The sequence below is a fragment of the Cydia amplana genome, chromosome 8, assembly GCF_948474715.1.
Source record: "Cydia amplana chromosome 8, ilCydAmpl1.1, whole genome shotgun sequence".
NCBI classification, from domain to species: Eukaryota; Metazoa; Arthropoda; class Insecta; order Lepidoptera; family Tortricidae; genus Cydia; species Cydia amplana.
The window spans coordinates 7,146,068-7,173,056 of record NC_086076.1 but is presented as its reverse complement, the minus strand read 5'-3'; the positions used below and the strand labels follow the sequence as shown (position 1 = coordinate 7,173,056).

Below are 26,989 nucleotides of genomic sequence, written 5' to 3'. Positions count from 1 at the left end.
ATACCACTATCAGCCCATTTCGCCCGTCCAAAATATTATTAATTCCCACCTATATTTTCATGATGGTGAGACGGTATTTTGCAACCGAAATACCACGCGACAGAAAAAAGAAGGTATTTCTAAATATAACGTGGCGTCGCGGCTCGTTCTGTGCATTAAGACGTTTATGAATGAAACTTATTGACGTTGCATAAGGACTGTTTCACTGATTGCACTTTTCATGAACAAACTTCATTCATATTTATGAAACCGTATATATCGCATTAAAACCGTGATTTTTATATTTGTGCATAACAAGAAATAGTGTCCGTCTAGTCTAGTGTGTGTCACATACTGTGCTATCATCAAACACGGTGCAGAATTAGTTTAGATGGACTCTACATTCATAGGTAAGTATTATGCTTTGCCATTCTTTATACTGCGGATTGGCTTAAAGCTTACCTACCATTATAATTATAATTAAATATAAACTAAACTTACCGGAGCTTAAAATAATGTGCAGTGACAAAATCATAGTTAAACGGCTTTACGAAAAAAAGCGGCCAAGTGCGAGTCGGACTCACCCATGAAGGGTTCCGTATTTAGGCGATTTATGACGTATAAAAAAAAATACTTACTAGATCTCGTTCAAACCAATTTTCGGTGGAAGTTTACATGGTAAATCATATATTTTTTTTAGTTTTATCATTCTCTTATTTTAGAAGTTACAGGGGGGGGGACACACATTTTACCACTTTGGAAGTGTCTCTCGCGCAAACTATTCAGTTTAGAAAAAAAATGATATTAGAAACCTCAATATCATTTTTGAAGACCTATCCATAGATATCCCACACGTATGGGTTTGATGAAAAAAATTTTTTTGAGTTTAGTTCGAAGTATGGGGAACCCCAAAAATTTTTTGTATTTTTTCTATTTTTGTGTGAAAATCTTAATGCGGTTTACAGAATACATCTACTTACCAAGTTTCAACAGTATAGTTCTTATAGTTTCGGAGAAAAGTGGCTGTGACATACGGACGGACAGACAGACGGACAGACAGACAGACAGACATGACGAATCTATAAGGGTTCCGTTTTTTGCCATTTGGCTACGGAACCCTAAAAACGGAGAGAATCATAATTAAACGGCTTTACGAAAAAACTGTCAGAATCATAATTAGTTAAACGGCTTTACGAATAAACTATAATAGGTACCTACTTACTTACAAAATTTTTATACAACAAACATTTCTATGCCAACTGGCCAAATTGACAGTGAACGGGTGGTAATGTGTAAAGATGTTTGTACGTTCGCGCACTCGAACAAGGGTATAGGTTAAGGCGCACGTGGCGCCCCGAGGCGTGCGCTGAGGCAGGTGCGCGTGCGTCTTTTATCCTATCTTATTCATTAGTGCGCTCCACCAATATAGACGCGCATGGATGTAGCGCTCTTGGTATTTGCGGCTTTATAATTGACACATAAACAATGATCATGTTATCCAGCGAACATGTCATGTTAGCTTGAAACCCAACACGATAAACCATATTTATCCATATAATATTTGTCCTGGCAGAAGTGGTGATTTTTGTTTGATCTATACATATTGATTTGTCCTTCCCGGGCTTCAAACTATCTCCATGCCAAATTTCATCCAAATCATTTAAGCGGTTTAAGTATGAAGATGTGACAGACAGAGTGCCATTCGCATATATGTAGTGATAGGTACCTCTCCTAGGGATAAATGAAAACCAAACACTAAAACCACCAACTCTCATCCATCTACATCTAAATAATAGAAAAGTGATGTGTATCGTATCATATATCAATCGCACGGCCGGCCGCGCTGAAAACCCCCCTTGCCTTCCCCCGCTACCCATCGTCTGTCTACTCCTAAAATATCTCAGTCTCATCTCTGATACGCATTGTGATTTATGCACCACAGTTTATAGCAGCTAGCGTACTGAAACCTATCTGCCTAGCTTTGAATGTTTTATACTATTTCAAGCTAATATGGTCATTTACACTACACATAAAACATTGTAAATACCCCGTGTTCAACAGTATTTGTCGTTCGAGTGTTCATAATATTTTTCAGTTTTCAAAAACTGCGAATGAAGTCCAATCAAAGGATGAGCGAAAATATCATGCCAAAAATAAATAAACGCGGATTTTGAGAATATAAGTATAATATGGGAATATGTATATATGTAGGTAGAGAGAAGAGAAAGATTGTTTGAAAGTCTTATAAATCCAATGTTCACAATCAAATATAAATATCGTTCGCTGTTCACGCCTCAAGCCTACCGGGCTAGCACCTGATTAGCGCGACAGTATCTCGCGGCGAGATAGACTACCCGTCCCTCTTTAATTAATATAGAAAAATACGGGTAGTCTATCTAGCCGCGATATACTGTCGCGCCAATCATATGCTAGGCCTACTGCCTTACTGTTACCTGTGATTCAATGTCGGCTGTAGCAGGTATTCGAGTACGTACTAAGGTTAGGACCTGGACCGCGGTCCATTTTACGTTTTTTATAACTTAATTCCTGATCACAAAGTAATCAAGCGTAAAAACAAGCTTCAACATTTTTGCGCTAGCCGTTCTAGTCTAGATTTATGTAACGATGAGTAATAAGTCAGTTTTGATGACTTTTTACGTAACCGCGCGGAAGCTAGGGACATAACTTCAAAATAATTCGTTCCCGGGCTGTTGCCAACTGTGAAAATTATTATGCGACATGCGCAGCAAAAGTGCGTGAGATATTATTAAGTTTTTTCCTCCTCCTGATTTTATTATATAATAGTTATTTGTACAACAAGAGATCAAAGTTTGATATTTCTTCGAGTGCTTATTTTGAGTCCCGTGCAAGCGAAAGATTCTATACTAGATTCACGAGCGTAGCGAGTGAATCTAATTTAGAATCTTGAGCGTAGTAAGGGACTCAAAAGCGCACGAGATGTAAATAACTTTGATCTCGTGTAGTTCACACAACTTTTCACCTCAGCAGTGAGAACATATTAGAGAACCCGAAAAATGTATTCCTTCTTCATCACTTACCTCTATTCACTCATGTTTTCTTAAGATATACCAACAATTAAGTTTTCACCTATACAGCTCGAACAAGGGTACTTTGCTACTTAAAAACAGTGAGCAAAATCGCATTTTGCTCATTTGATCTCACTCAGTGAGCAAAATGCGATTTTGCTCACTGTTTTTAAGTAGTAAAGTACCCTTGTTCGAGCTGCTGAGGTGAAAAAGTAATTCTTTTAGTATTTACTTACAACTTGTATGTAGGTATGTATTTTGAGGTTCTTCACAAAATGAAGAAGAGAAATGTTGACTTATAACAAAATGATTAAAAACAAGGATATAAATTCCTATTACCTAGTTTAATTTGTTTTTTTACGTGTGAATTGCTATATTTACTATTTCAATAGCAATATGTTTTTATTTACATACTAGCGAGCGGCCGGCTTCGCACGGCTAAACCTTTACAAATTATACATGTAAACCTTCCCCAAGAATCACTCTATTGGTAGGTGAAAATGAAAATCCGTTCAGTAAGTTATTGAGTTTATCACGAACATACAGACAGACTGATGCGGCGGGGGACTTGGTTTTATAAGGTGTAGTGATTATACTCGTACGGTACACTGATGTTATAAGATATATGTAGTGACGATGTAGTAATTACAAATATATATTACTATTTACTATCCCGCAATAGAAATGGGATAGGCCCCAAAATAATAAGGTGGTTATGTTGCGGACATTTTTTTTATATGTTAATGCCGACATTTTCGGGGCAGCTTATAATTTATCATGAAGGCAATTCGATAAGATTTAGATCTTTTATGAAAATTATGACTTATACTAAACATTAAAAGGTAACTAACGGGTTAACAAGTTACGAGATGCGTTGTAATAAATATAGCTGGTCAAACAGATCTTGTCAGTAAAAAAAGGCGCGAATTTCTAATTTTTTATGCGACGATATCCCTTCGCACCTACTATTTTCAAATTTGCCGCCTTTTTCTACTGTCAAGATCTGGTTGACCAAGTATATATTACCTATTTTATCCATTAACACATAATGCAAATTCTTATTAAATCCTACACCTTTATAACACCACGCGCGGGCAAAACGCAATAACTGTAAAACTCGCATAATTAAGTTTGCTACATTCACTTTTGTTCGTCCTCTTGTTTTTGGCGCCGCGTTTTTGACAGTCGGCCTCTTTGGCGATTCCAGAGAGTCCGAATCCAATTACCAAATATAGCGTATCTACAAACACCCTATTTTAAACACCTTAAGGTCGGGTTTTGCAAGTTTTAATGACACGTATTTTGGATATAGCTTAGTTTTTGTTGTCCATTCTTTAGTAGCCGTTTTTTAAGGGTGTTAGGGTCAGTTGGCGCCACAGTTAGATTGATGGCCTCTTTTGTTATGGTTTAGTGCTAAAATTGAGATAATATCCAGTGAGAAGTTATGGAATTGAAGTTAGTAAAAATTTTGTTTAAAGTATAGTAGCAGTTCAGAACGATTTTAAAACATTATGCATATGGTATAAATTACAAAGTGTAATATTTTCGACCAATTTTTATTGATATGTATATTAAATCCTATTCGTGTGAAGATGACCAAAGTATTATTTAAATGGTTCTTATAAACCTGGACGTCTGCCCCTTATCAATTATAAAATCACTCAAACTCAAGACGCCACAAAAGAGATAAAAGTGTGTACACAAACATAAAGCTGACGACAATTGAACGCATGTCCACATACATCACAATTTGCTTTTTCATGCAATTTGTCTCAATTAAGCTATATACCAGCGTGTGGTTAACATTTTACTTTTGTACCATCAAAGTAAATATTTCACAGATTTTTGATTAACAAAAAACTAACACAGGACTGCTCTCGAGCCTTTTACAAGCCAATGTACAGTAAACCAACTGTCTTAATACCGACTCTAGTTTAAAAATATCGGACTATACTTACCTAACCTGAGTTATTTTTTTCCAAAAAATTAGATTATAGGATTAGAATCTCCCTCGTTGCATTGGATGTTATTGAGAACTTTCTATACATATGTATTTACATATTCATTATGGTTTTTTTTAACTATTATTGTCAATATTGATTTTACATATAAAATATCTTTTTAATAAGTACTCATAAACTTACCACAACATGAATTCACTGTGTAAGTATTATAACAAACTATCCGATAGGTAATATAGGAATAAAAGTTCATTAGTAGCATAGTCGACACTGATATAAACTACAACATCAATATTGTTGACAGAGCATTCCCACGTTTATTGTATCCTACCTAAATAAAGAAATAAGCTTTACACCTCTCGTATGGGGGCTACAGTACTTTCCCGTACACTCGCATGCCCATAAGCGGAGCGCGGCGCCTTAGCGGCACAAAGACCCGGGCATTTATGTAAATGCCCGGATTCCAAAAATGCCCGCAAAAACAATGAGCGAAAAATTTTACTTTTTGGACTTGGTGCACTTTCGCACTTGGCCTTATTGATGTCGTGAGATTTAAATATACTTATGTATTTTATTTATGGTAGGTAGACTAAGTTTTATTAAGCGCACATACTAACATCTCGCGGCTGGTAGGTTGTCTATTTCGGATTTATTTAAGCAATGCACTAACGGTCATTAGAGAGATTGTCATCATTGTAAAGATTATTGAGCAAGGTTTTTCTCTTGCAGTGAATATTTCGCCGAATATACCTACTTAGTGACAGCAAAATTCATAGACCACATTTTAAAAATCCGATTACACAAGCATATATATTAGGTAGGTACATACTTGTTAATGACATTTTCACCTCACTAGCTCTTAAGAACTCTCTTGATTGTTCAAAAACTGATGAGAAAGATTTGCATTTTATCCACAACAGTGGCAAAGTAGATGCAAACTGTGACTTTTAAATGATGATATTTAATAACGTTCATTTGGATTTGATTTGGTTGGTTTGGTTACAGTTAGTATTTTCCTCGAGTTGGTTTGGTGAAAATTGTTGTTACACTCGGTGGCAAAATTTGTTTAACCGTCGTGCTTTGAAGCCCTCCCAACGCTCAAGATTCCACTTTTCGAACCACTCGCGCTCGCTATTTTGAAATTTTCGCTTGCTCGGGTATCAGTATTAGCACGAGCACTTCAACAACAACAACCTTTGCCTTCTAATAGTAAAACAAATAACTATTGTATATCTCCGCTGTAAATGGATAAACCATTTAAATAACTCAAAATATATTCCGATCACACAATGCTAAGCCCGGACGGCAAATACCACGCCAATTCTTCAGCCCTTAACAGTTTTCGACTTTATGCGCTCATACTTTTTACTTTTACTCCTCTTCTTTTTATTTTAACTCTTGCTTTTAACGTTTAAAATCGCCCGTAAGGACTAACGGCTAACTTTTTATCTAAATAACAGTATCTCAATTTTATTGTAAGCGAAGTTTTGTTTTGTCTGCTGTATTGCATTTTTGTTGCCAAATTTAGTGAAAGTATTTCGAATAAAATTAGTTGGGATTTAGTTTTTTTGCACTTGCCCGTGTTTGACGTTTAGCGGCAATAATTGCCCGATTTATTTAACAAAGTTCGATTGTTTATTTCTATTTTGCCCACTTTTGGACTAAAGCATAGAGAAAAAATACGTAGAGTGCTCACTCCATACATCAGTTTTAGTACCAAAAAGACTATTAGCATCTAGCATAGCATCGAGTAGCGAAACTATCAGTACTGCTACTTGACAATAGATGTAGCACCGACCGGAAAGTCTTATGCTGTTGAGATAAGGCTTTCCGGTCGGTGCTACATCTATTGTCAAGTAGCAGTACTGATAGTTCCGCTATTCGATGCTAGATGTAGACACTGAAATTAATACTCTGAACTGATGTATGGAGTGAGCACTCTTGTCTTACTATATTTCTCTATGACTAAAGTAGATAGTGAAATATTTTTTACATATATACAGGACAGGCCTCAAGTTTTTTAAATTACAGAATTAAATAGGTACGTTATGGTTTCGGTATTAGGTACTAAAGGAAACAAATCCATTTAAAGGAAGCTAGAGTCCATTTTGCTTTCACTCAACTGGAGATAAAGTCTGGATACTTTACATTATTTCGATATAACTTAGGTACACATACTCTGATCTCAGTTTTATTTTCGATTCAGCCCAAGAATCGCTATTAATTAACGCATGTGTAAAAACAAACACCGACGGAGACAGTGAACTTAGTCATTCGGCCATTGTTGTTTACATTTACTCGCCAATTTATAGGTTAATAGTGTTGCCAACTGCCAACTTTGAAAATAGAATGTGCATCGACGAATATTGGGCTTGTTTCTGGCCTGTTTGAAGCAATTTTGCCAGTATTAATTATATTTAGTTATTAATGTCTGATCAATGTTAGTTAGTTTATATAAATTTTTGGTACAAGCTTTTATCGCTAACTGTACTTTTCTTACGACAGACAACTAATACTCATTGAGACAATTCTAAAAACCCCTAACACAATTAGGTTGCGTTGTTTCATCACAGAGTTCCTATGGCCACCTCCTGTCTCCATCATCAGATCAGTTCGACAGTACCATATTATTCTATTGTCATCAGAACTACATACAGCTGCCAATTTTCATGACGCTACGATCCTTGGAAGATGGTTAAATTAGTTACCTTAGATTCCATTACATGTTAGTTACATACAGGTCGAGAGTTCCTATGGCGTCTTCCTGTCTCCATCATATCATATCATATCATATCATATCATATTTATTCATAAACAATACAGAATCGTTTTTGAAGTACACTTAATTACAATAAAATAAAATAGGTAACATTTTGGAAATAATATAACAATTATCATATACATTTTTACACTAAATACTTACTAATAACACATTTTAGGACAACATTCACGTTATACACCATGTTTTTATTGAATTCCGTTAACTTCGGGGTATGGTTAAGTACGTTTAAGGCCCACTTGCACCATTCCACTAACCCGAGGTTAAGCGGTTAAACTGTTAACTCAGTGTCAAATTGTACCGGTAACCATGGTAAGTCCAGGTTTAAACGGGTAACCCCGGGTTAGTAGAATGGTGCAAGTGGCGCTAAGAGAACTAAATGGCATAGTTAATTTAAAAAACAAAAAAATATTTTGCTTTTTTTACAAAAAAAAAATATGTGTAAAATCTAATTAAATGTAGCATGTAGCGTTGTTGTAACACGGGCATTACATTTAACTCAAACAAACAATTGAAATCTGTGACATATCAATGTCATTTCGAACATCGATCGACCGAGATTGTACTTAAGTTTAGTAGCAAATGTATGAACTCATTCTAAACACTAATCAATATGTAAACCGGCTCTAAGGCAAATGTACACGCTTCTAGAGGCCTTATAGCAAAAAAATAAATTATTGATTATCTCCGAAATGGAGTTAATTAGAATATCGGTGTCTTTGAGAGATCCTTGGAAGATGGTTAAATTAGTTACCTTAGATTCCATTACATAGTTACATACAGGTCGACCTAATAAAAGCTTGTTAAAAAAATGTGGGTTAACTGACATAGGATTTTTAACACACCAGACAATACGTAATAAAGATATCCCATATTTTATAGGGACTTTATTGTTTCTAGTTCGTCACACACGAGACACAATGATCCGGAAGAGACGAATTGAGACATGTTAGAAAAAGACCGCTAATGCTAACAATTATGAGTACGGATAAGCTAATAGTTTCATAAGCTTAAAACGCTAAAATCAACCAATTATCAAGGGTTTGAAGCAATGCAAAAAGTAGTGTCAAGGCCACCACCCACTTGCCGCCTGTCCATCCATACCTCTTAACTGGGTTACACGTTGAATGGGATATATATAAAATACGCGGTTTCTCTATCCGTTTGTTGCACAATGTATATTTACGCTACACATAAAAACTGACTATTATATTCGGCTTTCACATATGCCCCTCGAGAATTCATGGCACCAACATTGGATGATTATAGTAGTTTGTGTTACAAGGGATCAAAATGATATATTTCCGTCAAGGGCGTACCTACATTGAATCCTGACTGAGGGATTCAAGTGTTAACGTCCAAGACGAAATAATTTTGATACCGTGTGATACATATTGCTTTTCACATCAACTATGAGTAAAATAAAAAAATCTTAGTGTTGACACAATCTGATGCTTAAACAGATTAAGTATTTAAGCTAAAAAAATTATGTGCAAAAAAATTTAAAAATGGTGTGCTAGAACAGAAAAGGGTTACTTTGATCCCTCCTAGCAGGGAATAAAAAGCTCTTTTCCGAATAGGTGGTGTGAAAAAGTTTTGTACTACCTGGCTACCTAATGATAAATGCTAACCTTTTTTGACAGTCAAACTAACGAAATACTATCTTACAAAGTGCTAAAAGTCGCTAAGAGACGAAGGCAAGACGATCAAGGATTCCAATTTGACGATCGAGATCTAATTAAACAGTTTAGTGACTGTCGCTTCTTGTGGGTCCCATAATCGCTCTTAATCGGGTGTAATTAACGATTGTTATCGATTTAGGGCCGTGGGAGATGCGCGCGCGCTGTGAGGCCGAAATAAGAGATCCTTATACAGTGCCTTTGAAACGAACTTACAGGGAATTGAAGTATGATGCAGAAAAGGGATAACATGATAGTAATAATGACTTACTCCACTACTATAATAATATATTCCACTACTAACACCACAATTTACAAATAATACTTTTTAGTTACTATCTTACTATCTATAGAGGAAACTTACAATATTATTAAATAGTACGTCACTTAATCGCGCGCGTATCTAAGTTTTAAGATTTACCTCCGACGTTTCGAGGACAGCGTTGTCCCCATGGTCTCGGAGAAGACTCCGGTATTCTACGGTCTTCTTCGGTTGTACAATTTAATAATGTGTAAAAATCGTGAAAATATAAATCAGTGTGAAACTTACAATAATTTTAAGTAGACACATAAATTAACATACTTTTATTTCGGCCAGGGTATCCTTATAAGTTATAACATACAACACAAATAAATTGACAAAAACACAAAAACAATAAATTAACATACAACTTAAATAATTATTAATTAAAACATCACTTATATTATATTAATTAATTATTAATGAGATAGGTACAGAAATTTACAAACTTATAACTAGGTAAATATAAAAATTTAGGGTATTATATGTTATTAGGCCCTAGGTACCCGGCTAAATGTACCTAGAACGCTGCTGGCGTTTCCCCTTTGCACCGCTAGCGAAATACGCTGGATAAAAAATGCGCCGGACCTGGGGTCACCGCTTTTCTCACGTAGGCGTTGACCTAACTTTCTTATAATTTTTTTAGCATCAGCACATAAATTGAATAACGTAAATCAACTGAACAATGCCTCTCGTAAGATGTCATATAACTACTAAAGAAAAAGTGACCAAGCTCGATTAACTTTTTATTTAAGTAGTATGCCATCTATTTCAGTTTGTTATTTATACATATATAGTAGTGTGACTACTTAAAAAAACACAAACCAAAATATTTAATTAAATAATTTGATTTGCTCTCAAAAAACTGCCTATTGAAAATAATTAATTTGTGAATAATACTGACAGGCCAAATCAAACGTACTTACACTTTACACTGACATCAGAATGATATTTGAAACACGTTATTTAATTATCGTGCATCTAGCCCGCGCCAATACATGTAGTATTATTAAAAAAATTCTGTTAATAATATTAACTACCTATATCGCCTGGTTGATATTATCCTGATTGCTACAAAGTAGAAATAACGGGGCCAATTAAAATAAATTCGTTGCTCGTAGGACACACGCTATGCGTGTAGCAGGGCCTCCAAAAAAGCAAAATTCACGTGTCGTCGGTACATTTGACAAAGTTACTTTTTGTCGGCACCATTAAGAAAAGTGTTCGATATTAATCTGAGCTAAATTTACAGTAAGATAATGTATACTATAATATGTACTTTAAGTACCTATATTCGTTTAGGATGTAAAGTAGGTACACGATAATGAACTTTTAACCCGTTATGCTTAACGCCCACCACTGTTACTTTAATCTTTATCGCATAATGCTGAATAACTTTTGGTCTACCTCTAAAATAATCGACGTCCTGTCATTAGGTACTTAATTTTGAATTTAATTCAAGTTACTAATGATAACATAATAATAAGTCCATCCGTTTTCAGGGTGCTTCAGATCAGGTAAAATTGGAGTCAGGCGGAAATCCCGTGTACCCTAATTGCCACCACCTGTGTCTGAATTGCCATTTCACACGCAATTATAGTGCATTAGAAGCATAATAATTATGGGACCTTCAGATACATATTTATATTTAAAATAAACAAAGTCATCAAATTTTGTATTACAGTTACTATTATACTTTTTCCATCGCTTGCATTGCAGACTCGCAGCCAGCAATACGAACAATTTCGTCGAAAGTAAATTCTTGATCAGACAGATACTTGTTATACATGTACCTATATATAAAGCGTAGTTTCAATCGCAAACTTCTATTGCGACTTTTAAAAATCGATTGACATGAGACTGCATAAACAATGCCATTCGGACTTGCAATCCCCATTGTAAACAAATAGATTTAACATTTATTTAGAACTCTGTGTACTATTCCCACTATTGTATCCAGGCGACGTAACGCTAACATACGATATTTTTTTTGCATATGCGACAGTGAGTCATTATTTCTTTTGGCACTATTACAAAATTTCCTAGACAGAATAATCTTGGATCAAGATTTTGTTATACCTACTTAAAGGAAAAAAAGTGGAAGCACACATACTTTTTTATAGAACTAATAATAAAAAACAACATTATGTATAAGTATTAAGTACTAAAACTTATGTGTCGTTCTTTTTAGGGTTCCGTAGCCAAATGGCAAAAAACGGAACCCTTATAGATTCGTCATGTCTGTCTGTCTGTCTGTCTGTCCGTCTGTCCGTCTGTCCGTCTGTCCGTCTGTCTGTCCGTCCGTATGTCACAGCCACTTTTCTCCGAAACTATAAGAACTATACTGTTGAAACTTGGTAAGTAGATGTATTCTGTGAACCGCATTAAGATTTTCACACAAAAATAGAAAAAAAACAATAAATTTTTGGGGTTCCCCATACTTCGAACTGAAACTCAAAAATTTTTTTTTCATCAAACCCATACGTGTGGGGTATCTATGGATAGGTCTTCAAAAATGATATTGAGGTTTCTAATATCATTTTTTTCTAAACTGAATAGTTTGCGCGAGAGACACTTCCAAAGTGGTAAAATGTGTGTCCCCCCCCCTGTAACTTCTAAAATAAGAGAATGATAAAACTAAAAAAAATATATGATGTATATTACCATGTAAACTTCCACCGAAAATTGGTTTGAACGAGATCTAGCAAGTAGTTTTTTTTTAATACGTCATAAATCGCCTAAATACGGAACCCTTCATGGGCGAGTCCGACTCGCACTTGGCCGCTTTTTTATTGTACTAATCACGGCACTAATACTCGTACGTACAGAAACGTACGCTTCAAAATTAAACATCGTGGGACAATTGTTAGACTTGTATTCTATTTGTTACATTTTACTATATATAGTTGATCATGACTAATTATTGAAGTTAAAACTTTCGAGACGTCAAAGGCCATCACTTTAAATTGCTACGACGTGGACTCTAATAGAAATTTGCACGGGTAATGACACTAAAGACAAGCTCACCTTTTAACCCAGTTGCTCGGCTATGGAATCCCAAGCATTGTCACTGCACCTCATTTTGTATTCCACTCGTTTCTTCATCAGACACCGCTGTGGTCGCAAGTGTTCCATTCGTTCATCCTTCTTCAACTCCAGGTTTTCAAATATCGTCGTCTCTTTCAAAATAATATGCCCAATCCGTACCAGTATCGGTAAATAAATAAACGGTAGTTTTAGCTTTGTGAAGTGCAAACATAGATGATACAGGAGTAACATTAGTGACAATGCGCGTGTTTGTTGAAGAGATGTTTCGGTTTCTTTGATTTATAAACCGCCTACTTATTTCGTGTTTGCCGAAGACATTATTTGAATTTCTCTATTCATTTTATTGGTTCAATTGCTGAATCGGCATTCCCAGGTATACTTTTAATAATGACATCTGTTTCACGTTTTTTTAATTTCCTTTAACAGTTTGCCGATTAATGCCACCCATACTCCGTATTATGAATTCATTTAGATATGTTCGGTTGCAATGTAGCATCTTTGACAAATTCTGACAACAATCAAAACATCTATCTTGCCTACTGTTAAAGTACGTAAGTAAAATAATAAGTTTCGTGGCAGATAAGAATAAATTATTCTTAAATTATTAGCAGTGGTACATATATTTATGATTGCTTTCCTTTTTATGTATCTAACTTAAAGCGTTACATGGAAACCATAACTTTTCAGGAAAGACAAACCCTGAAAACTACATATTTACGCAGAATTTTATTATCTCATATAAGTACCCCTTATTCAACCCGAAATAAATGTTTCACACATTTAATATTCCACAAATCTTAAAGCCCATATAATGTCACTATGTCTTTATTAACATCGTTATAAAAACATACAGTTATCTCATATAGTTCACCTATTTACAGATACGAAAGCTTTTCGGAGAATAATTTTATATATCCGTCTGAATATGAGTAACTCGCGAATTGGAACACGCTTTACAAACAATTTTATTTGAAAAATCATCGCATTTTCAGTGCTAATATGTTACCACATGTCAGATTTTCGGAAAATGACTTAAGAGTCAACATATTTTACTTCACGTCCGTATACCGTACATATATCCTAATGTATAAATATGAAAGTATGTTTACATGTTTAAACGTTTGTCGCTCAATCACACAAGAACGGTTCAACGGACTTGTATAAAATTTGGCACACAGATAGTTTACCTATGGGCCCGATTCGGATTTTGTAATAGACATCTATTAGATATCTTTTAGACATCGCCAAGATACGATAACGATATGTTTAAGATCTAACCTGTCAAATTTGACATTCCCGCGATTCTGGAGATACCTACTCTTGAACGATTTCCACAAGATATTACTTAGAGATCTAATTCACATCTAATAGATAAATATCTAACACGATCTATCGTAAAAGTGACATTGGTTGCCCGAATTGCGCTGCAAAAGAGAACTAGTTGAAATCTAAACTATAACGTACCTAGAATGGATCTAGTACGTGTCGTCTCTTGTGAATATCTTGAAGTTCGAATACGGCACTATATCCTTTTTAAGTATGTAATCAGAATTGGGGAAAGGAAGTTACTACAGCCCATATTTAGGCTAGTATTGTATATTTGACTTTTCTATCATTATTGTAACCATACATACATGTTTATTTTCTATTTATTCCCCAAGCCCTCGTAGTATCCACGATAAAACACGTAGGTATGCTCTTCATAATTTATGTGTAAAGAAATCATACCAACTACATTAAACGCCGGCCCATTCCTGAACCAAAGAATGCTCAATTCCCTAGAGACACCATTAAAACCCATATTCGCACGTCCACCTGGATACACACATTAGATGGTTCAGAGAAAGCGGTGAAATTGGCTCCATCCTGCAAAACTGCTTAGCAACTAACGACCTCTAATGTAGAGTCATCGAACTTAAAATATTTCCTAAATCGGGTATCGCCCGGGAGCGTCACGCGACCGTCTAGACACAGCACACAGATTAACAGTAAGCTCATGGGCGAACAGAAAGGCCAAACTTGTCTCTAAAATTGTGGATTCGCATTTTAGCGTTCGACGTTAGAGGCAAGACTGGTATGCGCGTGCTATTTTTCGAAATGTGTTTACAATAATATATGTTAGTTGGTTCCAGTATTTAAAATTAATAATTTGCGATTATAAACCTAAGATTATGTTTTCTTTAATTAGTCAGTATCATATAAATACATACTGCGGACCTACATGCGTACCATGCATGCAAATTAATATTGTTTTAAATTCTGAGTCTTAAAAGTATAGTCTGTATTCATCAGTTTACCCTCATAGGTATATGCTTGTTGAATTTTCATAAAGTTAGACCTCTGTTCGTTAGCGAGTGCTATGTTGTAGATATTTGCAAGAATGCTTATACAATTATACCGAAATTTGGCTACCACGCATACCCTATAAATATTTAAATGTATTTTAAAAGTGCCTGGAGCTGCAGAAAGTTCAAGCCGCTGACTTAGCAAAACTATAATATATTCTACTTAAATTTTTACATAATTTTGCTTTAAGGGGGAAGTGACTACAATTTGGATTAAATAACAATACAAGAACAATCAGTCGCAATAATAGACATATTTGTGTCGATTGATTTGATAGATACACATACACTAAGTAATAGTAATAACATACATACCTACATAATTGATAAAATTGATAGCAATTAACATTCGTTTCATAACCCTAAAAATCGGTTTTATTTTTGTCACCACTTACCAAACTGGCAAAAAATTCTTAATATGGATACATAGTTTTGGACATTTTAGTGCAGAATTTAACCCTTTTGATATCATCGTCAGTTTCTAGGACGACGGCCCTTCCTCTAGCTCCCCAAACGTGAAAAAGTTACTGGAAATTTCGACAAAAGAGTCTTCCTTAGTTGAAGATATTTTACATTAAGTTCCCATTTAAACAATTCCTTTATTGGAATTGATTCGTATTTTTCCGATACTAAATCATTGTTTTCATTGCCAGATTACGCACGTAATCCTTGAAAATAAGTGGTAAAATAAGATAAAGGAGGGGGTAAGAAACAAAGTGTCTCTCTCCGGTGGGATGCGGCCGCTTATCTCATCTCGCTCCATCTGAGGATGGACAAAAGATGGTATTGATTTTGCCGACTATACGCCATTCGACCGATGATGGTGCAAGTTTACGCATGGGTTTGAAAAACACATCATACAAGATGTATTGTATAAATCATAATTTATGTATGACACTGTAAGATTGTAAACCCGTTAGTTTATAATCTAACGTAGGTTAGGTTAGTTTATAATCTCCCTGCCGTCAGTTTATAATTTAACTAGCAAGATTATAAACTGACTAGTGTTTGACTACTGAATTGCTGTCCTCATATTATAACTCTCTAGCTGCTGTCTAGGGGGTGTTCAAATCAATTGGGGTAAATGTGAACAAAATATTAAAATTTCAATTTTCGTTTTTTACAAGATAACAAAGCAATATGTATTAGTACATATGTATATCTAATAAGCTTGTATGAGCCAATCAAACTATGTAGATGACGAGAAGAAAGTAAATACGTACATAAAAGAAAAACCGCACCATCCTACGTCGCACGCGCATACGTCTGCGTTCATTTAAACAATTCCGCCGGGGTTGCCTTGGTAACTGTTTATGGAGTCGCGCCAAACCGGGCGCGCGAAAAAACCCGAGCCAAGCCGAAGGAAACCCGAATGCGGCAAAAAAGGTGCAGTGTGTTCTGGTTTCTACTCAAGTTTGTTTTGGTCGCCAATAAGAATCACAATTTTAGTGTAGTAACCATCAGCGACTTGTTTTTTTTTTGTTGGCAGAGATTACTTAAGCGGTTATCTCATAGGTAAATAAATTATTTAATTTCGACGAAATAAGGATCTCCCTTTTATTATATGTACAAGGGGAGTCTGAAATATTCGTGGCCTACGCTAGAAAAAAAAGAAAAAAAAACTGCTACTTTTTTCCCCGCCTCTTTAACAGTTTAAATATTGCCGCCATTACTAACTAATTTTTAACCGACTTCCAAATCTAAAAGGAGGAGGTTATCAATTCGGTTGTATGTTTTTTTTTATTTTTTTTTTATGTTTGTTACTCCATATCTCCGTCATTACTCGACCGATTTTGAAAATTCTTTTTTTGATTGTATGTATATGCATACAGATTGGTCCCGTTTTTGTCAAAACCCAGTTCTGATGATGGGATCCATGAGGAATCGAGGGAACTCCTCAAATCTTAAAGGCATACATATAGTGATTTTTGTGTTTTTATCAACAAATCAAGCATATACATTCAGAAACGTGACATTTGATGAAGTGGAACTGCTGATGATGATCAGAACAGAACTCTTCAACGACGCATAGTTCACGTTTGGCGATTTGTCCTCTTCGTTATGTTTGTTAAGCAAGTTAAGTTTTTAAGTCACATTTTTGTCAAGCTCGAGTTCTGATGATGGGATCCATGAGGAATCGAGGGAACTCCTCAAATCTTAAAGGTGTGCGTATAGAGATTTTTGTATTTTCATCAGAAAATCAAGCATTTTTATTAAAAACTGTCGCATTTGATGAAGTGGAACTGCTGATGATATCAGAACAGAACTCTTCAACGACCCATAGTTCACGTTTGGCGATTTGTCCTCTTCGTTATGTTTGTTAAGCAAGTTTAGTTTTTAAGCCACATTTCTGTCAAGCTCGAGTTCTGATGATGAGATCCATAAGGAATCGAGGGAACTCCTCAAATCTTAAAGGCATACATATAGTGATTGTTGTGTTTTAATCAACAAATCAAGCATATACATTTAAAATGTAACATTTGAGGAAGTGTAACTGCTGATGATGACCAGAACGAAACTCTTTAACGACGCATAGCTCGCGTTTGGCGATTTTTTCTTTTCGTTATGTTTGTTAAGCAAGTTAGGTTTTTAAGCCATATTTATGTCAAGCTCAAGTTCTGAACATGGGATCCATGAGAAATCGAGGGAACTCCTCAAATCTTAAAGGCACACGTATAGAATTTTCTGTATTTTCATCATAAAATAATATATTAACATTAAAAACTGTCGCATTTGATGAACTGGAACTGCTGATGATGATCAGAACAGAACTCTTCAACGACGCATAGTTACATGTTTGGTGATTTCGAATTTCGACTTTGACTTGGACTGGGACCCGGACTCGGATCCAGATCCGGACTCGTACCCGGATCCGGTTCGGACCCGGACCCGGACCTGGACTCGGATTCGGACTCGGACCTGGACTAGACCCGGACTCGGACCCGGACTCGGACACAGACCCGGACCTTGACCCGGAAAACCACTATGATACCTAAACTAAATAAACCACTATGATTACCTACCATAAAATGTAGGTATAAAGTATGATGAGGCCAAACCCCTCCCGCTCAAACCCCCGTACACCGCACCGCATGCGCCGTTAAGTGGGTTAGGTTAGGTTTGAACTGCTATCCTCACAGAACCGAACAAAAGTGGGTTAGGTTAGGTTAGAACTGCGAGCCTTACAGAAACGAAATGCTTCCTTTTCTACATAGCGCACCATCTACAATAATCTTTCACCGGGCCGCATAGAAGTCGGTTTTTTTTTCTTAAAAATTATTTTATGATAAACTGATCGGCGATTGGCTCTAGACACACCTGATGGAAAGTGAAGACAGAGCCTAAGATGAAGCTCACCGGTTCAGTAATAGCCTATTCACTCTAGCTTTAAAGAGACCGAGGTCATATTTCTCAGGGAATACGGATGACGGGAGCGCATTCCATTCCTTAGCCGTCCTTACCAAAAAAGACGAGGCAAATCGTATTGTGCGGACAAATGGGATGTTAACCACGAACGGGTGCATTCGCTCCCCGCGCCTGTTATTAACGATTAATAATTAACATTTACTTTAATACTTCTTTTTTTTTTCTAAGGCCGCGCACTTTTGAGTCGCCCCTCGTATACTGCAAAGGTATAGTAGAGCTATATAAAAATATTCCGACTAGAGATGCTGGAGTGAAAAAGTTCACCTTATTATTATTGGGGGTGTTGTGGGCCTTTGGTTGCCACTTCGACCAAGCTGTGATCTATTGTGACGGCCCTTTAAAGTTCACTACTAATGCCCGTTGAATCCAGGAGATTCCAGATTCTTTGGGCCGTAATGCTCTGTACCTCATAGGGTTCCAGTATGTGTCGCCCTAGGTAGGTACTTCTTTTGGACATTAGTGGTCCGCAGGAACAGAGAATGTGCATAGCAGTCTCCTCTGACTCCTGGTAGAACCTGCATGTCGCATCTTGTTTTTTCCCCATTTGGAACATGTGTTTGTTCAACTTGCAGTGTCCAGTCAAAATTCTAGTCACCGCGCAAGTTTTGTGTCTTTTGAGCCCTAGAAGCTCCTTAGCTTATTTTTCTATGCTGTTGAGCAGAGAATATGCGTCCCGTTTTGTGATTCCACAAAACGGTTCTGGGCCGACTCTGGGAGTGTCTGCGCCCTTCCTAGCAAGTTCATCCGCTACTTCGTTTCCGTTAATCTCGGAGTGCCCTGGTACCCATCTAAGTATGACTTTGTTGGAGTTAGCCAGTGCATTTAGGTTTGATTTACAGTTCTGGACTAGCTTTGAGTTTGACTCAAGAGATTCTAGTGCCAGCAGAGCAGCCTGGCTGTCTGAGTTGATGTAGATATTCTGGTGTCTTAGGTTTCTATCCAGGTTGATCTCCGCACATTTGTTGATGGCGAAGACTTCTGCCTGGAAGATTGAGGCCTGTGTGCCCATGCTGACGCTAGCTCTGAGCTTAGGTCTCTCACCATAGATCCCTTAGTACCTTAGTATAATATCTTATTTTAGTGTCGCTGGGTAGATTGCAGGAGCGCCCGCGACGTTGTAACGTAGTAGCCCGCTCCCGCACCCCGCTTGCGTACTACGCTGTTTTTACCCACCACCGGCGCTCGCGCAGGCTCTATTTGGCGTCCTTTTTATACGCTTATTGTTTAGATAAGGAAAACCTATATAGGGCCGGTTGCAATTATAACTAGTGTATGGATAGGTTTGTCGTTTTGTTTATTCAGACGCTAGTGCAAAAGCACAGCCGTGATGATTTATGAATTTATTTATATATCGATGTTCGTTTCAGTTTATTTTATATATTTTAATTGTCTTATATTAGGATCTCAGCTACATGCAATAACCTACTTATAATAAAGCAAGATAATACAGTCAATTTAAAAACTTCTACTGAGAGTATACCGAGACTGACAGAAAACGATTTCTTCCCGATTTTCCCGACTTGCAGCTTCGGCCACTAGACCAAAGGTGACCGTGCACCGCCGAAACAACAAACGCGTGACTCACAATACCCAGAAGCTCCCGAACCGATAAATTTTCCGGCACGGCCCGTGCCAAGTGCCCCTCGAATTTCCCGGATGAAGTGCCTTATTTATCGCACTCGTTATAGCGATTCGGGATTAAAAACGGATTTTTAAATCCACCGTTTATTTTGGTTTAATGCGCCAGGTGCAATTTCATTGGATACATCGTCGCGGAAACGTGATTTTCCACTGCTCTGTACCGAGACCATAGAATAATATAGTAAGACTCTTGTCTTACTCTCACTCACTCTTGTGCTCACTCCATACATCAGTTTTGGTACCAAAAAGACTATTAATTTCAGTGTCTACATCTGTTGTCAAGTAGCAGTCGCTACTCGATGTAGACACTGAAATGAATAGTCTTTTTGGTACCAAAACTGATGTATGGAGTGAGCAATCTATGTATTTTTTTCTCTATGCCGAGAATAGTCTGATACAATAACCGCAAAAGCCAAAGCCTAAGATTAAAAAGAAATTTTCGAACCTAAATTTAATATCGCACACAGCCTTAACCTTTTGGTGCGTAGTTGCTTGATAAAATCGATTTTTAGGACATTTTACCGCTCGTGCTAATTTTAAGGGTACCTAAAGGATAAATAGGGACCCATTTTTGAGAAGGCTTCATTACATTAGTTACATACTTACGCTTTGTAAATTGAATTGACACATATAAATTACACACCAAATGATTGTGTTTTAATAGGCATTCACTAATTGAAACTTCAACCTTTGGGTACGAGTGCACTTTTATTCTTTGTGGCACTTTCAGATTGGGATACCTATAACGTAACAAAACAGTATATGAAGGTTAGTTACCCCGTCGTAACTAGTAATTGCTTTATTTTTACCGAATCCAACTCAGGAAGCTCTACCTCCCATGGTTTATGTCATAATTAAGCTTTTAAGCTTTCATTAATAATCTATAAAAGCTATCGATGGTGGTTGCCATAGTAAAATGCAGCTAGCGTATTTTCTCAGGGTTATCATGTCTATTGAGACATGATAACTCAATGACTCTCTTATTTTTCTTTGCTCAATGACTTTCTTATTTTTCTTTGCTCCATCCTACTTTAGGTGGGGTCGGCTCTCCTCTCAATGATTTTGTGACAAGAGTTTTTTGCACTAGATGGTGCAGAATTGGAAGAGATATTTCAAAATCCATGTCAATCCTCTTATGGGCATAATCGGCATTAAGCATCACTGTGTTTATGAAAATATCAACAAAATTTTGATCGCGATAAAAAAAGTACTTACGGAGATTATTAGAAAAAACATTTTTTTCTCTTTAAATATTTTTACGAGTAGGTATTATGTTAATGTATTAATAATTTTGACATGTCACGTTATAACAATAACAACAATTAGTAGAAGTATTTACTAACGATACTTGATTGTGGCAACCCTGACTCAGGTCTTCATTTAAAACGTTGGTGGTCGTATGCAGGTAGGTCATAAAAATTTTAGTACCCGCCAGAACTCATTTCAATAGGTATAACAACATTTTAATTATAATAGTAAGGGTGGTTTACGTATAGTTTATTTTCCAATATGGTGGAATAGTATTTGAAATGGACATGTTTCTCACAGTCATTGCGAGTGAAACGAAGGGAGTTGTTTGTTTATAAAGTGGATATTGTTCAACAAATTAAGCTTGGCAAGTTGTAAGTCTAAATTACCTACATACCAGCGAGAAGTAATTAATATAGACACTCCTGAATATTACTATTATACCCTTGTAGAGTCAGACCAAGAAAAGTCTGCAGCGGATTTGATAGCCCACGCAGTGCAAGTGTTATTTTCACGATATAATTTAATAGAAGTTTGACGTTTAAAATAACACTGGCACTGCGAGGGCTGTCAAACCCGCTGCAGACTTTTCTTGGTCTGACTCTATGTTATTTTTATGCCTTCCAAAAAACTTAATATGTAGTTTAATGATTGGTAAATTATTAAACAAGATGCAGAGTTAGTAGGTACAGATTTCTTTTTTCAAGAAGAAAAGTTATGTATGCAGATGCGGCGATTTTTTAATATACGATATATTATAATCACTCAAACTCTATACTCCGCTCCTAGCGCCCTCTCTTATAGAGTACCTAGCAGAACTTTGTGTATTTGCCTTCACTGGAAGTGTTCGGTGAGCTGACTTGATGATATTTACAATTAATTTACGATTGAGGCGCTCTTCTTACACAAATTCAGGACGCCACCCCCCTGATCTACAAATACCTATGGCAGTGCTATCACCAACCCTCGCACCTACTCTTTAAAACAAATCGCCTGTCGGGCTGCCAGCAGGGTGACCCTTTGGGACCCGCCATTTTCAGCCTCGCCATCCATCCAGTCATTTCCAACCTAAAGTCAAAATTCAATTCCTGGTATCTCGACGATGGGAGTCTAGGTGGAGACTGGAAAACCGTTTTGGATGACTTGAAAAACCTAACTGATTCCTTTAGCGCAATAGGTCTGGAGCTAAACTTTTCCAAATGCGAGCTCTTCATCAACAAGCCCCTTCCTGCTGTCGACATGAAATACATAATCTCATACTTCAATATTCTAGCTCCCAATATCAAAATAATCGACAAACAATCCCTCCGACTCTTAGGCGCTCCCATCTTCCCGGAATCATTTCAACCGCTCATCAACGAACATCTCAGTATTCATTAAGCCTATTGGACCGCCTTTTAAAAATCAGTGCACACATGGCATTAGTCATCATGAAGTTTGGCTTGTTCGTTCCCAAATTCACATACATACTCAGATGCAGTCCCATCTGGAAATATCCCCATCTTATCGAGCCTTTAGATTCCGTACTCAAAACTACTCTCTCATCAATCCTTAACATCCACCTCGATAATCGCGCCTGGACTCAGGCCTCCCTGCCAATCCGTCATGGCGGCCTGGGTATATGCCAAGTTGTCAGTGTGGCCCTCCCTGCGTTTTTGGCCTCTTTCCATAGTACACAGAACCTTGCGGTTAAGATTTTTTGCCCAGCTGCTGGAAACGAGTGCACCACCACTCTGAATGAGGCCCAAGACGTCTGGTTGCAGTCCTGCCCAGGCAGCCCGCTTCCAGTTTCCCTTAAATCACAAAAACAATGGGACGAGCCGCTCTGCAGATCAACCTTAAAAGAACTCACTGACTCTGCTCAGAGCTCAGCAAAGCGCGCTCGTCTGCTGGCAGTGGCGGAATCGGAAGCGGGTTACTGGCTTCACGCATTACCATCAACCAATATTGGCACCCTACTCGACAAGACGACCCTCACTCCTGCCACCTGCCTACGACTGGGCACCAAAACTAACGAGCCCCACCGCTGCCGCTGTGGCACCATGGTAGACGAACTGGGTCACCACGGCTTGTCTTGCCAAAGGAGCGCCGGCCGTATCTCCCGCCACGCATCCTTGAATGATGTCATCCGTAGGGCGCTTGCTTCCGTTAGCGTGCCGGCCATACTTGAGCCGATCGGTATCGCACGCGACGACGGCAAGCGGCCCGACGGGATGTCACTCATCCCATGGAAGCTGGGGAGGACGCTTGTGTGGGACGCCACCTGCGTTGACACGCTTGCGCCGTCCCACCTACAGGCGACCTCTATCAAGGCGGGGGCTGCGGCCACAACAGCGGAACTAAACAAGCGGCGCAAATATGCTGTCCTCGGCGAGGGTTAAATATTTGCGCCGTTCGGAGTCGAAACTCTAGGACCGTGGGGGCCCAGTGCGAAATCTTTATACAAAGAGATTTCCGAACGTCTTGTAGATGCGTCTGGTGACCAGAGGGCTGGCAGCTACTTCGGCCAGAGACTAAGCCTGGCCATTCAAAGAGGTATAGGTGAACCAGGATTTATTGAGGGTGCGCCATGTTGCGGAATTTCACTGGAACTAATTTTTTCATACTACACTGAATTGTCACCCTATACATGAGAATAACAGCGCCCTCTTGACAATTATCATATATTACTGGTCAGGCTATAACGCTGCCAGTCTTCTGGGCACCATAACTCAGGACAGCGAGCTAGGGAGCATTTTTTATTTATAAGTTTATTTATAAGTTTATTTCTAAGATATTTTTAGTTTTATAATGCATGTACTTAGTTTAGTTTTATTGTTTAATTTGTATTTTTATGTCACAATAAATAAACTTTATTTACGATTTAATTTGTTTTGTATTTTAGCGTGATACAAAAATATTTATAGTGTACATGAATTCAAACGTTCTACACGCCTCAGATAGCGAAAACTTTATTAGAAAGGAAAGGGGATAAAACATATATGTGTTAAATATTTTTTTGTTGTAAAGACGTTAACATGCCTTTACAAGTTTGTTGCTTTTGGAGAGCGAGGATGGCGTTGTTGTCCCCGTGGTCTCGAAGAAGACCACAGGGACAACGCCGTCTTCATAACGTTGGAGGTAAATCTAAAAACTTAGATACGCGATTAAGTCCCGTTGTACCATTTAATAATGTGTAAAAATCGTGAAAGTTTAAATCACTGTTATAAGTAGTACTCTTAATTTTTTACGGAAACTCATACGCGCCAGGTGCAAATTATAACCTTAAGTAATTTTAGTAGTGCGATCGGGTAACGAGACGGTCGGCAAATCTGCTAACGACGTGCGGTGAAATTAAAACGTATTGTTACATTACACTACACGACTTACAAAATGTTAACTTGAACATACTAACCTGTAACCTTGGAAGTACAGTATTAAAAGTAAATAAAGCAACTAAAAAACTCAACTCCTGTACCTACACAAATGTGAAGGGTCAGATAATGATATTAGGTAGTATTGAATAGATTGTTAGCCTAGTATAAATCGCCTTTACAATCGTAAAAGAACATGAAAAAAACTGCAACATAAAAATGAACATTTAAGAACATGTCGTTCAACCAATCGTGTCGTTCCCGTGTCGTCGTTCTGAGTCAGTTGGCGACTCGCCAGCGGTTCACCTGCGGTGCTCCCATTCGGCTTCCGTCGAGGATGCGACCTGACGACTATTTATAATAGCCTGACGAATACATTGATTAGCATGGCGAAGTACGGCGAGGACAGGTAATTTTTCACGTGGCTTCAGAAGTCGGATAACTTTATAAATTAAACAAAAAAATAAATAACAACAATTCGATGGAACCTAGCAAGGTACTTGATGACACCTGTAACTACCTGCAGTTATTTTCTGGTCTGCTACCTTATTCGTTAGTTAGTTAACCAGGTGGTTGATGGTACAAAGTTGCCTTATACTTTTTACTGCCTGCTACTTTATTTCCTGTGGTATCTATTAAGTGGCTATTTATTTTCATGAATGAACGTCTAGTCGAAGTTCTCGCCAATTCGTGGGCCCACGCACTATCACGTCATAGTATAACGACCTTATTGGGGTTTTCTGAACGTCCGTTGATTGATGACTGTCTAGCTAGCAAGAATGAACGTACAACTGTACGAACCCACACAGAGCTATTGACGTAAAACGTTAGCAAATATTATATAAGTACGATGTATGGCATCTCCATTGTCGGAACTTAATGAGTCTCATCATAAAATTCTTACCGGCTAGGCTTTCCGTGAACTTTGTTTGTCATTCATACAGTGGGCGTTATGAATGGAAAAAACTTGGATGGGATGCTAGATTGTGGCTTAGAATTTAGATGCCAAGGGTCAAGAAACTGAACTGAATAACTGTAGGTTCTTATGAAAATGTAGTATCTAATTTTCACACTAATAGACTATGTTCAATTTTTAGGGTTCAGTAGCCAACTAGGAACCCTTATTCGCCATATAAAATAAAAACTGGAAAAAAGTTAGTCGCTAGCATTAGGCGTAATCATAAGCGTTGGTGGCCTGTTTTCAAATTCGTCGCCCTGTAATTAAATTAAGAAAGAAATCACAACTTGTTACTTTCAAGTCTTAATTTACTCTTAACTCGCCCAAAAACGTATCGGATACCTTAACACACCTTATATTTATATAATAGTATATATGATCGAATGTGTAATCTTCTTATTCCTGTAATTTATTTCGTGCTCGTGCAAGGTTGTCTGGAAGAGATCGCTTACAGCGATAAGACCGCCTGTTGCTATCTTTATTTACACTGTAAATCTGTTATTGTATTTTTCTTTGTGGTGCAATAAAGTGTATTTACTTACTTTAACTTACTTATATCCGCCTTATATAAATTAAATATATCTAGATAGGTTTTTCAAAATAGCCTACTAAATCTCACATAAATCATAACAACAACAACCGCGTGACCACACTTCTGTTCAAAATATATTTTTCACTATTTGCCTTGGCCGACTTAATACTCGTGTCCGTAGAATTCCCCGGTTTTCGAAAGAATCAAACAAACAATCGTTCTCTAAAGTTGCAGGTGAAAACAAAAATTCACTGGGCTTCAATGAGCTTTCCAATGCATCTTTCAGATTCAAAAGCTAAACCCAATTTCCCTGAGATCTGAGACCCTTAGGCTACTTTTGAAAAAATCAAAAACAATATTTTAATTCAATAATTTACACAGAAAAAACTGAGTAGAATTGATGTTTAGGATGTTAGCAAAGAGTATATTCTTTGCTAACATCCTAAACATCAATTCTACTCATAATAAACGTATTCAATTTGGCCAGAATCTTCAAACAATCTTCTTCAAAAAGGCACACCCAATCCATTTCCCAGACATTAGTCTGACATATCCTAAAGAGATAGTAAATGATCTACATTCATTTTTCCTGAAAGCAAGCCAATTTTTTTTTTCCAAACGGCATTTGGCGCCATAGCACGACCAGTTTAAGATTGTTCTTCCTTTTCATTCAGGCTTGTTGTGACAGGGAC

The 26,989-nt window shown here is 37.3% G+C and overlaps 1 protein-coding gene across 2 annotated transcripts in view; it reads left to right on the top strand.

The window, feature by feature from the left end:
- LOC134650244 (protein vein) overlaps positions 1–26,989 on the top strand; it is a 77,308-nt gene that overhangs the window by 39,168 nt on the left and 11,151 nt on the right. The gene's annotated exons all lie outside the window — the stretch shown is intronic.